At 37.4% G+C, this 17,422-nt stretch overlaps 1 long non-coding RNA gene across 2 annotated transcripts; it reads left to right on the top strand.

The window, feature by feature from the left end:
- Positions 1-1,361: 1,361 nt before the first annotated feature.
- LOC132638662 (uncharacterized) lies at positions 1,362-7,891 on the top strand. Of its 2 annotated transcripts, XR_009581845.1 has the most exons (3): positions 1,362-1,559; positions 3,845-3,919; positions 7,645-7,891. It is a non-coding gene; the product is annotated as an uncharacterized LOC132638662 (long non-coding RNA). The 2 variants fall into 2 exon arrangements; XR_009581844.1 differs by lacking the exon at positions 7,645-7,891 and having other exon boundaries at positions 3,845-4,181.
- Positions 7,892-17,422: the final 9,531 nt, after the last annotated feature.

Here is a 17,422-nt window from a genome sequence, read left to right as displayed (position 1 = left end):
TCGTTTGTTGAGCTGTCCCGTTACTTTATTAAAGCTACTACTTTTATTAGAGCTACTGTAATAAAGTCTTCTTCTTTTCTGAAATGTCTTTGTCTTGTGCTATCAATTTCTTTTTTGAAATGTCTTTGTCTTGTACTATCTTCCACTAAAGTCTTCTTTTGCTGAACCACTAAAGTCATCTTTTTTTGCAACATCTTCTTTTTGATTTTGTCTTGTTGCTATCATTATTATTTCAACTAAAGTCTTCTTTTTCTGAAATGTCTTCAACCGTTTCTTTTGACTTTGTGCTAATCATTATTTTCCCCCATTAATTGATCTAAGTGTCCAAATTGTGTAGAGCAACCAAATCAAAACTCATGCCTAAGTCTACATCATTTGGATCTTGAGAGTCTTGAAATGCACTGTCCTGGAAATTAATATCATCTCCTTCGAAATCTGAACTATGGACTGGTGACATCCCTTGACTTGGAGATAATTCTGGACTAGGATTTTTAACTATATGTTTATCTTGTTCTTTTGTCTGAATTTTTTTTTCTAGCGTCTCTTTTACTATATTTTCTATTTTTTCATTTTTTTTCTTTTTTGCAAGTATGCTTTTCTTTGTAGAAGTTGCTCCTTGCGTAAGTGTCTTTGGTAGTCGTCGTCTTTTCGAGAGATGAACATCCCTCATCTTCACTTTTTAGCAAAGTGACAGCCATCAACAGATTTGATGAATCTTTACCGGCTACCGTTTGAACCGGACTAGTTGTATCTTTACTCGATACAGTGGGTCTAACTGCATTCATTGAGGAATGCACACCCGTCTCATCCATTTTTGTCTGAGATGGAGAACCTGAGATTGCACTAATTCGAACTTAACCGGTTGTAGTCTTTGTTCTAATAGCTTTACTTGATCCAAGAGTTTCATTTTTTCTTGAACCAATGTCTCTTTCCGCTAGTTTAGTCTCTTGACTACTTCAGTCATAGTAGATGTAACGACCCGTTTGGTCGTTTAGCACTTTCAAACTACGAAAAGGGTATGGGACTATATTGTATTTAATTATATGATTTGAATACATGTTATAGTTTATATGAGATGATGAATAGAGCGAAGTAATCTGAGGACTAATGATATATTACATCTGGTGAAAGGGCAATTAATGTCTTAGGAAGACATTTGATATGTAAAAGGAAAAATAAATAAAGAAGGCCACTTTCATTATGATGCCAGGAATGAGTGGCATTTGAAATGAAAAAAAAATAAAAAAATAAAGTAGGCCAGCCCACCATTCCTTGTTTTATGCATTCCTTGTTTTATGCATCCCTTGTTTTGTGCATTTAGTCATCATCACCTTGTGTTGTGCACGTTATATTCCAAAAGAAGGAGGAAAAAAGCAGAAGGAAAAATCTTGTTCTGTGCAAGATATATTACGAAAGAAAGAGGAAAAAATAGAAGGAAAAATTATTCACTTATTTCTAACCTAGAGGGGAGAAAAAGGGCGAACAGAAGGGGCTTTGTCAATTAATGTTGAAGGAGAGTGAAGCTTTGTTTTATTTCCACCAAATACAAAGGCAATCAGGTATGGTACAATTAGTTTTATACACTCCTACAAGAGAATATGTTGCAGGAATTTTAGTTTAGTATGGTAGTTATGGCAATCTATGACTCACATTTTCTGGCTTTTCTTGAATACAGCGTAGCAATTTCCAGCTTTCTACAAGCTTTGAAAAGTGGCCCATGATTTAGTCATTATAAAAATTGGTTCTTTATTTAGCTTGATAAGGATATGCTAGAAGACAATATCTATTATAGAGCCCAAGTGAAGCATACATGAACTTAGAGAAAATCATCACATCTGTAATGATGGTCACGTTTCCTTCCCAGCCATTAAATGCTTTAGTGGTTTATTTAGAAATGTTTGTACACTAAGAATTGATAAGGATTTAATAAATTAATAATCAAGGTAGTTGTTAGGAATATGAAAATGAAGTTAAAATATAATTAAAGGTCCATTTCTTTTACTTGGGTTTAGTTCATATTATATATTCCAATTGTTTAATATCGTGTGAAATATAACTGAGTATTGATGTTGGATTTCTTGGATGATATATATGTACGTTAGAATTCCATTTTTGTGCACATGGGATGCAATTTGATTTCAGTTAGACCAATCTCACGTTTTGGTTATTAAAATTAGGCTTAATACCTAGATGGACCCTTAAACTTGACATGTTTTGTAAGATAGGCATATAAACTTATAAGGTGACTAGATAGATACTTAAACTTACTCAAAGTGTATTTTTCAAGTTTTTCAGTTGTTTTGAAAACAAAAACTATATTTTTCAAACACTCACAATTTTCATGGCCAAACAAGCCCTAAATATATCACAAAATATTTTTTTTTTAAAATGCAAAAATAAGGCAAACGCATATACATGAGACTATAAATGTGCACTTAAACCAATAAATACTCGCTAATCGCAATTTTGCAACTTTCAATTAACTCGGATTTTTTTTTACACTTGAATAATTTAAAAACAATAACTTTAACCAATAAAAATCCTTAAAAAAAGAAATTTCAAATTAAGAAATTTCTAAGTTCAGTATTTCAAGTGTAAAAGAAATTTCAAATTAAGAAAACTGTAAAGCCGAGAAGAAAATCCTTAAAAAAAAGAAATTTCTTTTTTTAAGGATTTTTATTGGTTAAAGTTATTGTTTTTTAATTATTCAAGTGTAAAAAAAAATCCGAGTTAATTGAAAGCTGCAAAATTGCGATTAGCGAGTATTTATTGGTTTAAGTGCACATTTATAGTCTCATGTATATGCGTTTGCCTTATTTTTGCATTTTAAAAAAAATATTTTGTGATATATTTAGGGCTTGTTTGGCCATGAAAATTGTGAGTGTTTGAAAAATATAGTTTTTGTTTTCAAAACAACTGAAAAACTTGAAAAATACACTTTGAGTAAGTTTAAGTGTCTATCTGGTCACCTTATAAGTTTATATGCCTATCTTACAAAACATGCCAAGTTTAAGGGTCCATCTGGGTATTAAGCCTTAAAATTAGGTGAAAGTTAGTGGGTGTCATAATGATGTCCTCACCTATGCTATAAATAGGTATGATGATACAAGTGATTATAAAAATAAAATAATACATATGGCTACTTATTAAAAGCTTCTGGTTTTTATAGAATTGAGAATGAGGGTACAGAGAATTAACAAGTTTTGTCTTGTTCTCTTTTCCTCATTGTTATCTTTAAAAAAAAAATGAAATGATTACTTCACACGTTTTTGTATGCTTTTGTAGGGAATTTTCAGATTTGCTTTTGCTTTAGAAAGTGTCCTTTATGTTTGTCTTGACAATATTTAAATCCTTACATATTAAGTCTTATGTTTAATTCTGTTCGTGTTCTTTTGTTCAAGGTCCTCGGTTTCATTATTTCACTTTCATTTTTGAATTTTGTCTTTGTGTTATTAGTTTGCCACTTTAATTTTAAATACATAAGGTATTGTAATTGAATATTTTGGTAGTGAATAATATGAATACCTTTGGAATCATGGTATTTGAATTACGAAAAGTTAGATTTTTGTCCGAAGTTAAAGATATTAGAGTAATTAAAGGTTTCGAGTCCTAGTCCTAAGAAAGGAGAATTAATGATTGAATAGTATATTTATGGATGAAATTGACCAATTTTAATAATATATGATCCTTAGATAATGGGCGAAATTATTTTTCAAATAAAATTCCAATCTTGCCCTTGTGGGCCCAAGGCCACTTTTGGGGTGCGTTTTTGGGCTTCGAATATAAATATAGCAATATGGGTGTCCTTAGATTCGTATTCTAACGTAGATCGCATATTTTATAGATTTTGATCGTTCAGAGGCTCTACGCAAAGGGAAGACATTAGTTTGATTGTTCGTGGCACCCGCTCAGCATTGAGGTAGGTTACGGTCTACTTTAGTTAGACTCTGATTAGAGAATCGTATGTAGTTGTAGAAAGTGACGGGGATAGCATATAGGCCTTCGGGCATGAAGTGGAGGTGGATTCCAATTAGGTTGGCTCTGTCGGTTGTTATGTGGGCTTGTCGCCTTATGCGTTATTTTCTGTGATTATCACCTGTTTGTATCTCTGTCATATACTAGCTCCCTCATCATATGAAAAGGAATGATAACATTATTATGACTTGTATTTGTTGATTGTTCATTGGTGATATTGTTGAGACTGATATTGTCACACCCTCATCTTGATAGGGCATGATAGGCACCCGACTCCCTTCAGAGTCGAGCGAACCCTTAAACATTCGCTTTACGAAAACCTGTCATTTCAAAAACTTTTAAACACATGAAACTTTTCCAAATAGAGGTCATTATCTTTATACAAATTATAAAAAAACTTTCAATCAATTACGTACTTTTTACCAACTGAAATCATCTAAAAATACATACTCTTTTAACATCTACAAATGATTCGCACTTCTCGACGCCTTATCCACAGGACACTGTCTGCAAAGTCTCTAACACATACAAAACACCATAACAAAGGTACTCGACTCGGCAATACTCCGAACTGAGATGGAGCTCGCCAATCCCGCTGGAATACCTTCTAGCAAAATCTTCTACTCACCTGGGTGTACCTGCGTGGCATGAAACGCAGCCCCCGAAGAAAGGGGGTCAGTACGGAATATGTACTGAATATGTAAAGCGGGAATAAATGATAACCATCGCATACTTTAGGAAAGAAGAAATCATAACCAACCCAATACCTGCAGCCTTCGCTGGAAGAAACGTAAATATGTACGCAAATCTCAAGCAGGCTTCAAGTAAATAATTGCAATCTAACTAACATTTTCAAAATAAGTAATGTAATCTAACACACCTCCTTTAAGTGAATAATGCAATGCAACACACGTGCCGCTTCCGGCAAATTAATGATGGCCCCTTCGGGTAGCCGCTTCCGGCTCTATATCAATAATGGCCCCTTCGGGCAGCCGCTTCCGGCTCTATATCAATAATGGCCCCTTCGGGCATGAATGCAAATATGCAAATGTATGGAAATCTCTTTTAAAGAAAATCCATAACATAAACTAAGGCCACGTGTCACATAGCACACTCAGACATAAACTGAGGCCATAGCGCACCCAGGCGTAAGCTGAGGCCATAGCTCACTCAGGAACGAGCTGAGGCCATATATCATATAGCACACTTAGCTACGTCATGAAGTCATCTAGTGACTTAGGCTTGAAAATCTCGCACCCCTTCGGAGTGGTTTTTGGAAAGTCTAAATAATAAAATCTCGCACTCCCTTCGGAGTGGTTTTTGAAAATCAACTTTATGTTTCCTTTAGTACAAAACTAGTTTTCTTAAAATCATTAGTAAACCACAAACACGTTTCAAGTAAATCCGAGTTAGTCTACGAAAGTTACGAGCTTTTGAAGTACGGAACCTTCTAAAAACATTTCATAAGCCATATTTCGAAATTCAAGTATTATTCATATTAGGAAACTTCTGAATAATGTTTTGGACCAAATCAAATAGGGACCTTAAGATCATATTTAAGTATCAAAATATTCATCAAAGACTTTAGTCATATCGATTTTCTTTCGAACAACATTCGGAAATATACCCACTAAAATCTTTGAACGTCATGTATATACATATCAAACCATATGGAGTACTTATGGAAATCAAAGACATCGGCCATCCTAGTGGCGCTAAGAATAGAATTTTCCTTAGAATCATACATATACGTTATTTGTTCATTTCATAAAGGTCATGCCAAAAGAAAAAAAGGTAGGCTCTACATACCTGTCAGTGACTTAGTCGTGGATCCTTTTCGCCTCGTCGCCCTTTTAGCCTATTTATATAAAAGTAACGTTATCGTTAGTAACTATATTTTCTAGTCCACGATTCTATAACCCATTTCTTATTGAACCTATATTTTAGTTTATATATCCCCATTTAGGGTTTTTTTTATTATCTAAAAATCTAGCGAAAATCCGGCAGCACTTCCCCTATACATTCGCCTATCCCAAATTTTCAATCGCCCTCCTGTTGACACAGAAATACCAACAACAACATATGGATACAATCATATCTTCAATTCCTTCAATTCAACGAAAACAACATCATATTCACATCAACAAAATTTCAACTTTAACTTTCTAATCTTTTCGCCATATAATCCATGATAATAACAACCACACTACTAATTAAACTTCATTTACCATAGCTAGTTTAAATTGGCCCCATACGGCTCAAACTCCACTTCCATATCAACATACACAACTCTTGCAATTTCTTCCACATCCACCAATTCATACAAAGACTAATCATCTTCTAAAATATGTAGGAAAATATTAAACCTTACCTTAATAGTAGCGCCGTGAATAGTGACGCCGTGAGCAGTACCCCGCCGTGAATAGTAGCCCGTGAACAGTTTGCCGTCGTGAACAGTTCGCCGTGAACAGTGGCCGAACCTCTCTCTCAATTCTCTATCCACAAGATAAAAAAAATGATCTTTTGTTGCTGAATTTTTCTGGAAATATTGGGAACTTTTGTGCTGAAAAAAAATGAGATTTTTGTCCCTTAAAAAGGAATGCTGAAGTCGGTTTCACTGTAGCTACAGTACTGTTAGCAGTACTGTAGCGGTACTGTTGCAGTACTGTAGCGGTACCGCGGGAATGCTGTTTCTGCATCGACAGTTCAGTTTGTAACGTCTATAATTTCCTATTCCGATGTCCTATCAATGAACGGTTTGTTGCATTACAAACTAGACTCAACGAACTTCATTTTAGGATTTTGAAATACCTTAAAACTCCACATATACTATGAGGTATGCGCCTCCAAAGTTGACTAAAACCCGTCTCGCGTTTCTCAAATTTTCTTCGAACTTATTTTCTTCAATTTGCTCGATCTCGAAATATTCTGAAATTATCCATACATGGTATTTATCACTTATTACACTAATAATGGCCATGTTCTCGTGTTTCAAAGTATTTTTTCCCGATTACGACTTACGAGAATTCACCCGTTTTCTTCGTTGTTACGTACTTTTCATGGCTTGTGCCTTTCAAAGCATCCTGGGATGTATCCGATAGCCCATTACTACGATGAGGTACATGCCATACTCATGCACTGGAAATGCGAGGTATAACAGATATCATGCATGACGTGCTTTCCATATTATTCTTGTGATGATGGTGAGCTAAGTGATTGAGAGACTCCGAGGTTTTTACCGGAGATGGAGAGTGACAGAGAGACTCCGAGGTCTTTGCCGGAGATTGAGAGTGATTAATAGCCTCCGAGGTTCTGCCGGAGAGCACGAGTGGTACATGGACTTCGCGGGTCCCCCATGGGTCATGGCTTTGAGGCATTGCCCTTAGCATGTGTGTACGAGAGTGGAGTGAGAGAGGTGACTATTGCAATGCATTGCATTCATCCACTCATATATTTGACTGATCATTTGGTGAATTATATCTGTCTTGGTTGATTTCATGATTCCTTTACACTTTACTTGTATATGATACGTGACCATACTTGTTTGCTCTATGTGCTACTTGTTGTTTTCGACTTCTTCATGCGTTATCTAATCATTGTCGGCCTATGATGCTTACCGGTACAAGTGTTGTACTGATACTACTCTTGTTGCACTATTGTTGAGTGCAGAGTACGATCCAGGTTCCAGTTCTACACCCCGTGGCTGATACGCGAGGGTGGCATCTCTCAGTCATTCAGGGTGAGCTACTTGGTCATCCGTGGCCCCTGAAGGACCTCCTCTATTTATTCTGTTTTTGTATTCTACAGACAATATGCAGCCTTCTGCATTTTCAGACTTCTATTCGGTAATATGTTAGCGCTCTTGTACCCTTTGACCAGATTTTTGGGGTTGTAGTGACATTTCTAGTTATGATAAGTATTTAAGACTTGATAACTTATTCTTAATTAATTTTCCGCTTATTTAATTTGTTATTAGTAATGTGGTTCGCCTACTCGGAGGGATAGTGTAGGTGCCACCACGACTCGCGAATTGGGTCGTGATAGTAGAACAGTGATCACAAAAAATCACCTTGTCTATGGCTTTTTGTATGTTATACTGACGGATTTTGTCTAAGAGCTGGAGAAATATAGTAGTTTGGACCCAACATTCCTCTAGCATAGTCTAATGCCTCAGTAAAATCATTAAATCCTTTAAAAAGATGTTTTTTCATGTCTTTAATAGAGTCTAAAAATTCTATCCAAGTTTGAAAAACACCATTAGTTTTACCATGAACTACAACATAAAATTTAAATTTTTTGTCTAAATTTCGATCTGTAAAATACTGACAAAGAGAATTTATAGTAGCTACAAAATGTTTAGAATCTTTTCTATTATGCGAAATCCATAAATTATCGACCAAACATCTTTGTTGTCTGTCTATTACATATTTTGATAATACTTTAAAAGTCCAATTTGATGGCTGAAAAGTTACTAGGTTATTGGCTCCGAATTGTTTCTTTCCATAGTATTTCTTTCTAATAAAGATGTAGGTCTAAAATGAAGGTTACCTAATACTGTCTGTCTGTATGTGTCTTGGGTTGAGGCTATTCCTTTCCCCTTGTCTGCTGTCTGAGAATTGGAAGGTCTCATGCTGTTCAAATAGAAAATCAGTTAGCAGTAATCTTTAGTCTACTTAATTGGTCTGCTAAATTATTATTTTTTCCATTTATATGTTCAAATTTTAAATTATAAATCGAAATGGTATCTAAGAAATTTAGCAATCTTCGTCTACTACTATTTTTATCATTTATCTTTTGATAGAATTTAACTATAGCTTCGCAGTCTGTTCTAACTAGTATTTCTGGTTTATTTAAGACTGTCAAGAGAATAATACATGCTGTAAAAACAAGACAGAAATAAAAAAAAATTAACTCTAGAAGAAGAAGAAATTCTAGGAGACGAGGATTTGTTTGAAAAAGATTATACCTTAATCGATATAGAAACCGAGTTACATAATTTTAAAACAGGAATAGAAAGAATAGGAGTAATAAAAAATCAAAAAGACTTAGATAATATAATAAAAATACTAGATGAAATAGAGATTATAGGAGAAAAACCTTTAAAACATTGGAAAAATAATAGGATTGTATGCAAATTAGATATAATAAATCCAGACTATGTAATTAAAACATCTTCTACATCCTGATTTGTTGCTTCGATTGAAGATGTTTTAATTACATAGTCTGGATTTATTATATCTAATTTGCATACAATCCTATTATTTTTCCAATGTTTTAAAGGTTTTTCTCCTATAATCTCTATTTCATCTAGTATTTTTATTATATTATCCAAGTCTTTTTGATTTTTTATTACTCCTATTCTTTCTATTCCTGTTTTAAAATTATGTAACTCGGTTTCTATATCTATTAAGGTATAATCTTTTTCAAACAAATCCTCGTCTCCTAGAATTTCTTCTTCTTCTAGAGTTAATTTTTTTTATTTCTGTCTTGTTTTTACAGCATGTATTATTCTCTTGACAGTCTTAAATAAACCAGAAATACTACTTAGAACAGACTGCGAAGCTATAGTTAAATTCTATCAATATATATATATATATATATATATATATATATCAGTGTTACACCCCGGAAATTTCCCGTTAACGTACAGTGAATAGACTAACGAAAGGCACCACATATAGGTGTTAAATAAGTGTCAAGAAGGTTCCATAAGGATTGGAGATCAAACGAACGACGAAGATCATTTCAGGGAGATGGGGTTATACGACCGACTTATACGGTTCGTATAACATTATACGGTCCGTATAAGGGTCCGTATGACATTATACGGTCTGTATAACATTATACGGTCCGTATAAGGGTCCGTATAACACCCAACAGAGATGATGTTTGCTTGGTGATGAACCACGACCACTTATACGAGCCGTGCAATGTTATACGGACCGTATAAGTGTCCGTGGAAGTCCCGACGGGCTGAGTTAAGTTCAATTATATAAATGTGATCCCACTTTACTAATTTCATTTCCCACACTTCTTTATCTCTCTCAAGGGTTCTAGAGGGTTCCACACACTTCTTCCATAAGAACTCAAGAGAGATTCAAGATCAACTTCATCAAACTAAGAGAGTTAAGTGTAAGAAGCTCACTAGAGTTCATCCAAGACAAGGAATATAAGTAGAAGTGAAGCTAGGGTTTTGGTGCAAGAGGAGTATCTCCGCTCAAGGCTTATTCTTACACGATCTAAGGTAAGTTTTATGATCATTCCATGTTGTTTAAAGTAATTAGAGGTTGAAAGACTTAGATTGTAGAAGGATATAGAAAATGGGTCATGAATGTGAGGATAGTGACATTTTGAGTGGTAGTTTGGAATAAGTCATGAACATTGATAGGTTGTGATTATAATTATGTTATAAATGACATTTAGGACATGGGATAATCATTATATGTGAGAAAACGTAAAAGTGTACTATGACCATGATTATGGAGGAATTGAAGTGCAATTGTGAAATGTGGATAACGTAGATGAATGATAATTGTTGCTTATGATATTGTGAATGTTGTTATGGATGTTTGAGAGTTGATATGTAATATGAGGAAAGTTGTATAAACAAAGGAAATGCTGTCTAATTTTCTCTAGCTTTAGTAAGCACGTTCTTATAATCGTTTAGCTAATGTTAATACGAATTCCCTTGAAGGCAAAAACGTGAGCATTGAAGGAGAATGATCAAGCGGTAGAATAGCTAAAGGAAAAGGTATGTAAGACTAATCCTCTCCTCCTAAGGCATGACTCCTATGACATGAATCTTCCTATTTTTCCGTGATCTTCCCGAATAACGGAAATTATGAGTCCACGACTAGAAAGAGCTACATACGCATATGATAAAGAAATGAGATACGATACGAGCATGATAATGATGATGATGATGAATTTAAGTATAAAGAATCCTAGAGTAACATACGATGTCCATGAGGTTAATGATCCTAAATATGGTTCCATTGACGCTTTTCTTGTGTACACTCACCTTAAAATGTTAGTCCCCTCAAGGTGAGACATAATGATTATGATAACCCCATAATGTAATCGGGGGTTCATGACCTTATGTCACACCGACATAGCCATAGTTGCCTTCAAGTTCTAATGTATGTTTGATGATAAATGTATAATGACGCTAAGCTTATGATATGCCTATGCAATGTATGAAAATGTTAAGTTTACGATGGGTATATGACGATGCGATTCCACCGTGCCTAAATTGCCAAGCATGTCACGGCGAAGGCGGGCTGCATACGATTCCACAGTGCCTAAAAGGCCGGGCATGTCACCGCTAAGGCAGGCTGCTATGTTTACACCGAGCCTAGAGGACCAGGCATGACACCACTAGTGGGCGGCATATAATGGTTGCCCGGACGCGGGTTAACGATTATGATATATATGATACGATGATGTATACGCTATGATGACACATGTACTATGCTTATATCTGATATATGTATGAAATGTATCCACCCTTAAAATTTACGTAGCTTATATCTTGATCTTATGTCTTATGATTTCTCTATTATGTTCATTTCATTCATACTTTACATACTCAATACAATGTTCGTATTGACGTCCGTTTTCTTTGGATGCTGTGTTCATGCCCACAGGTAGGCAGGGAGGCGATCCAGACTCATAGAAGCTATCAGCCGACTTGAGGGCACTCCATTATTCCGGAGATGTCATTGACTTGTTCTTTTGTGTATGTTCATGTATTTTGGGCACAACGGGGTCCTGTTCCGTCCATATGTCTAGTACTCTAGTAGAGGCTCGTGATGCGTATGTGTGGGTAGTATGGTCTCACGATGTCCTTATTGTATGTACATTAATTTGATAGCCGAAAGGCTTATGTATAATTATGTTTCGAAGTGAAAATTGGTTTTTCCTATGACTTGAGTATAAAATTAATGAATGAACGCTTGATGAGTACGATGGGTAATGGTATGAGCGGTGCACGGTAGTTAGCCCCGGGTACCCGTCATGGCCCCTAGTCGGGTCGTGACAAAAGTGGTATCAGAGCAGTTTAGTCCTAGGAAGTGTCTACGAGCTGTGTCTAGTAGAGTCTTGTTTATGGTGTGTTGCGCGCCACACTAATAAATAGGAGGCTACAGGGCATTTAGGAAAAATGACCATTCTTCTTCTTATGAGATCGTGCGATAGAGCTGTGTTATAAGATTATCTCCTCCTTAATAGTGTGCTATGATTTCAGAAATGCCGCCAAAGGGTAAAGCTACAGCCGCCCAGAAGGGCACTATGATGAAAAGGCGGGTAGAAAAAGAGTTGCCAATGAATGTAGAAGAGGGAGAATCACATAATGAGGCTCCATCTAATACTTCTCCCACTTCGCTTATTATAGAAGAACAGGAAGGGGCATCAGCTCCAACTCCTATGCCTCCAGTTCCTCCACCGTCTACTTCGGGTCGATAAGTGACCGAAGTTATTCATCTATTGACGCATTTAGTTGCCGCCCAAGCACAGCGACAGAATACGGGTCCAAGTGATCGGGCAGCTAGTACCAGAGCTCGTGATTTCGATCAGCTAGTACCAGAGCTCGTGATTTCATGAGTTTGAATCCTCTGGAGTTTTTCGGGTCAAAGCCGAATGAAGACCCGCAAAGTTTTATTGATGAAATGTTGAGAACATTGAAGATTATTCATGCCTCCAAAACTGAATCTATGGAGTTGGCATCTTATAGACTCTGAGATGTAGTGGTATTATGGTACAATAATTGGATATCATCAAGAAAAGAGAATGCGCCTCCTCCCGTTTGGCAAGAATTTGTAGATGCCTTCATCCGCCACTATTTTCCACCCGAGGTCCGCCGAGCTAGAGCGGATAGGTTCTTAAATCTAAAATAAGAAAATATGAGTGCCCGGGAGTATAGCCTTCAGTTTAATTCATTGGCTAGATATGCCCCGACTATGGTAGCCGACACGGGGGATAGAGTGCACAGGTTCGTAAGTGGATTCGGGCCACATTTGTTCAAGGACTGCTTGACGGCTTCGTTGCAAGATGGGATGGATATTTCCCGCATTCAAGCCCATGCCCAGAATTTATAAGGACAACAACATCCGCAAAGGGATGATCGTGATATTGATAGAGAGCAAAGCAAGAGGGCCAGATCTATGGGGGCAGGTTGTGATTATAGAGGGGGATAAAATCAGGCATATTCTAGACACTCAGGCCAGTCGGCGACTAGTGCGCCTCCACGATTTGTAGGTAGGAGATTTGATCGCTCCTTTCCTTCAGGACAAGGTCAGAGAAATCGAGAGTTTTAGGTTCTCAGTTTGGGGGTGATCATAGTCAGAGGAGACCACCAATGCCGCGATGTAGTTAGTGCGGTAAATTACATTCGGGGCTATATCTCCAAGGCACAGATTCTTGCTATGTTTATGGACAGACTGGGCACTTGATGCGTGATTATCCCTCGAGGTATGGTAGAGGTGGGTTTTAGCCCACATGATCAACAGCTGGTTTCTCTTCAGTGCGCCCGGTAGGGCAGACCCCCCAGATTCCAGTAGGTCGAGATAGAGGCAGAGGAGGAGCATCTACTTCAGGTGCCACTCAGCCCCGTATGTATGCTTTAGCCGGGCGACAGGATCTTGAGTCCTCCCTGGATGTGGTTATAGGTATATTATCCGTATCAATGTATGCATTGATAGATTCGGGTTATACCCTATCTTATATTACTCCGTATGTTGCTGGTTATATTGGGGTGAAACCCAAGCCAGTTAAACCTTTTGAGGTATCTACTCCGATTGGTGATCCCGTGATAGCTAGACACGTGTATAAAAATTGTGTAATTGTGATATGCGACCGCCAGACTAAAGTTGATTTAGTTGAGCTGGAAATGTTAGGTTTCGATGTGATTATGGGTGTGGATTGGTTGGCCTCATGTTATGCTAATGTTGATTGCCGAATAAAAGTAGTTCGATTTCAATTTCCGGGAGAGCCCGTGCTTGAATGGAAGGGTAATATAGCATCTCCAAGAGGTAGGTTTATTTCCTACCTTAAGGCAAGAAAGATGATAGCTAAGGGCTATATTTATCACTTAGTCCGAGTTCAGGATACTGAAGCAAAGTCGCCAACTCTCCAATCCGTTCCGGTAGTGAATGAATTTCCGGATGTATTTTCATATGAACTTCCAGGCCTTCCCCCGGAAAGAGAGATTTATTTCGCTATTGATGTGTTACTGGACACCAAGCCTATTTCTAGTCCTCCTTACCGAATGGCTCCGGCAGAATTGAAAGAATTAAAGGCACAGTTGAAGGATTTGCTTGAGAAGGGGTTTATTAGACCCAGTTCATCACCGTGGGGAGCACCAGTCCAATTCGTGAGAAAGAAAGATGGTTTCTTACGGATGTGTATCGATTATAGGCAAGGTGACGATAAAGAACAAATATCCTCTCCCAAGGATTGATGATTTGTTTGATCAATTACAAGGTGCCAAGTGGTTTTCCAAAAATAGACTTGAGGTAAGGTTATCACCAAGTGAGAGTTAAAGAAGAAGATATTCCCAAAACAGCCTTCAGAACGAAATATGGCCATTATGAATTCCGGGTGATGTCGTTTGGATTAACTAATGCTCCGACAGTGTTCATGAATTTGATGAATAATGTATTCAGTCCTCTCTTGGATTTAATCGTAATAGTATTTATTGACGATATTCTGGTATACTCTCGCACAGAATCAGAACATGCAGATCATTTACGTGTTGTTCTTGGAATTCTTCGAACCCGCGAATTGTATGCAAAATTTTCAAAGTGCGAGTTTTGGCTGAATTCTGTGACATTTTTGGGTCATGTAATTTCAGATGATGGCATTCGAGTTGATACTCAGAAAATTAAAGCTGTGAAGACTTGACCAAGGCCTACGACGCCTACAGAAGTCCGTAGTTTTCTGGGATTGGCAGGTTACTATAGAAGGTTCGTAGAATGATTTTCCTCTATTTCAGCCCTATTGACGAAGCTAACCCAAAAGTCAGCTAAATTCCAGTGGAATGATGCTTGTGAACGCAGCTTCCAAGAGTTGAAGGATAGATTAACCTCAGCCCCAGTCTTGACACTCCCAGAAGGGCCAGATGGTTATGTTGTATATTGTGATGCTTCCGGTGTTGGGTTAGGATGTGTGTTAATGCAGCACGGTAAAGTCATCGCTTATGCTTCGAGACAGCTACGGAAACATGAAAAGAACTACCTAACTCATGATCTCGAATTGGCTGCAGTTACATGCATTAAAGATGTGGAGACACTACTTGTATGGTGTACATGTCGATATTTATACAGATCACAAAAGTCTTCAATATATTTTCAAACAGAAGGAGTTAAATCTGCTTCAGAGGCGGTAGTTAGAATTATTGAAAGATTATGATGTGAGTATTTTGTACCACCCCGGGAAGGAAAATGTAGTAGCTGATGCGCTTAGCCACAGATCAATGGGCAGCCTATGTGAAGTTCCCCCGGAGAAGAAAGAATTAATTTATGAGCTCCACCAACTAGTTAATCTTGGAGTACGTCTAATTTAGGTAGTGCAGGAATTGGTATTAATAATCCCACAGTTTCGTCCTTGAATATGGAAGTGAAAGAACGTCAGTATGAAGATCCTCATTTGAGCCATTATAGAGACACATTTCATGAAAAGGAGAAGTCTCCATTTGAAACTTCTATGGATGGAATTCTTAGATTCCGAGGCAGGCTATGTGTTCCGAATGTTGCAAAATTACGTCATCGAATCCTCGAAGAAGCTCATTATTCTCGGTATTCTATTCATCCAGGTGCAACGAAGATGTATCATGATCTCAAGTTAATATATTGGTGGGATGTCATGAAGAAAGACATAGTAGAATTTGTAGCTCAATGTCCAAATTGCCAGCAAGTGAAAATCGAACATCAAAAGCCAGGAGGATTATTGTAGGCAATGGAAATCTCTACTTGGAAATGGGAAGTGGTCAATATGGATTTTATTGTGGGATTACCTCGTTCCCGAAGCAAGTATGATTCTATATGGGTGATTGTGGATAGATTGAAGAAAGAAGCTAATTTTCTTCCTGTTAGAACCACATACTCAGTAGAAGATTATGCAAGGTTGTATCTCAAGGAGATTATGCGACTCCATGGTATTCCGATATCCATTATCACAGATAGAGGAGCGCAATTTACAGCCAAGTTCTGGAAATCTTTCCAAGAAGGTCTAGTACTCAAGTAAAGCTTAGCACGACATTTCATCCGCAGATTGATGGGCAAGCCGAACGTACCATTCAGACCTTGGAGGATATGCTAAGAGCATGTGTTCTAGATTTTGGTGGTAGTTGGGATGACCACTTACCTCTAATTGAGTTTGCATACAACAATAGCTACCATTCCAGTATCCAAATGGCTCTGTATGAAGCTCTATATTGAAGGAAGTGCAGATCCCCAATTGGATGGTTTGAAATAGGAGAAGTACAGCTAATAGGCCCTGAGTTTGTTCAACAAGCAGTAAAAAAGTCAAGGTGATCCGAGATCAATTATTGACAGCCGAAAGTCGCCAAAAATCTTATGCGGACAACCGCCGGCGAGACTTAGACTTTCAAGTTTATGATTGGGTATTCTTAAAGGTGTCACCAATGAAAGGAGTGATGAGATTTGGTAAGAAAGGAAAGTTAAGTCCTCGATACATTGGACCCTATAAGATTATCCGCAAGGTGGGTCAAATAGTTTATGAATTGGACTTGCCTCTAGTACTCGAATTAGTCCGTCCAGTTTTCCATGTCTCAATGCTCCGCAATTTTGTTGGATATCCTACGAGGATTGTTTCAGTCAATGATGTTCAAGTGACAAAAAATCTAGTCTATGAAGAAGTGCCCATTGTCATATTAGACAGGCAGGTACGTAGACTTCGAAATAAGGAAGTAGCCTCAGTTAAAGTCTTATGGCGAAATAACAACCGAGAAGAAATGACTTGGGAAGCATAAGAGAGTATGAAATCTAAATACCTGCACTTATTTCAGCCCCCGGAAGAGATCCACGATGAAACATCGGGATTATAAGGTATGTATGTTTTCTTTTTATGCATTTAGGTCGTGTGTGGCCAACTTATATCGCTATTGTGTTGTGGCCCTGTGAGGCAATGTTATTGTGGGCTGTTGTGACAGGATGGTAGTGCCATATTATAGGGGAAACTCTGGCGAAATTTTCGTAGAGTTCCCGAGTGCTTAACATTCGAGGACGAATGTTCCAAAAGGGGGGAAGAATGTTACACTCCGGAAACTTCCGTTAACGTACAGTGAATAGACTAACGAAGGGCATGATGTATACGATGTTTTGATAAGTAAGAAATAACATTTGATGATTCTAAATAAGATTTCAAAGACATGTGAGGTAGGAGACTGAAGTTGTTAAGGAAAGCAAGGTATAGGTTGTGTGTCGGGCAA

The sequence above is a fragment of the Lycium barbarum genome, chromosome 4 (genome assembly GCF_019175385.1).
Source record: "Lycium barbarum isolate Lr01 chromosome 4, ASM1917538v2, whole genome shotgun sequence".
Classification (NCBI taxonomy): Eukaryota; Viridiplantae; Streptophyta; class Magnoliopsida; order Solanales; family Solanaceae; genus Lycium; species Lycium barbarum.
This window is presented reverse-complemented; position numbering and strand designations above follow the sequence as displayed.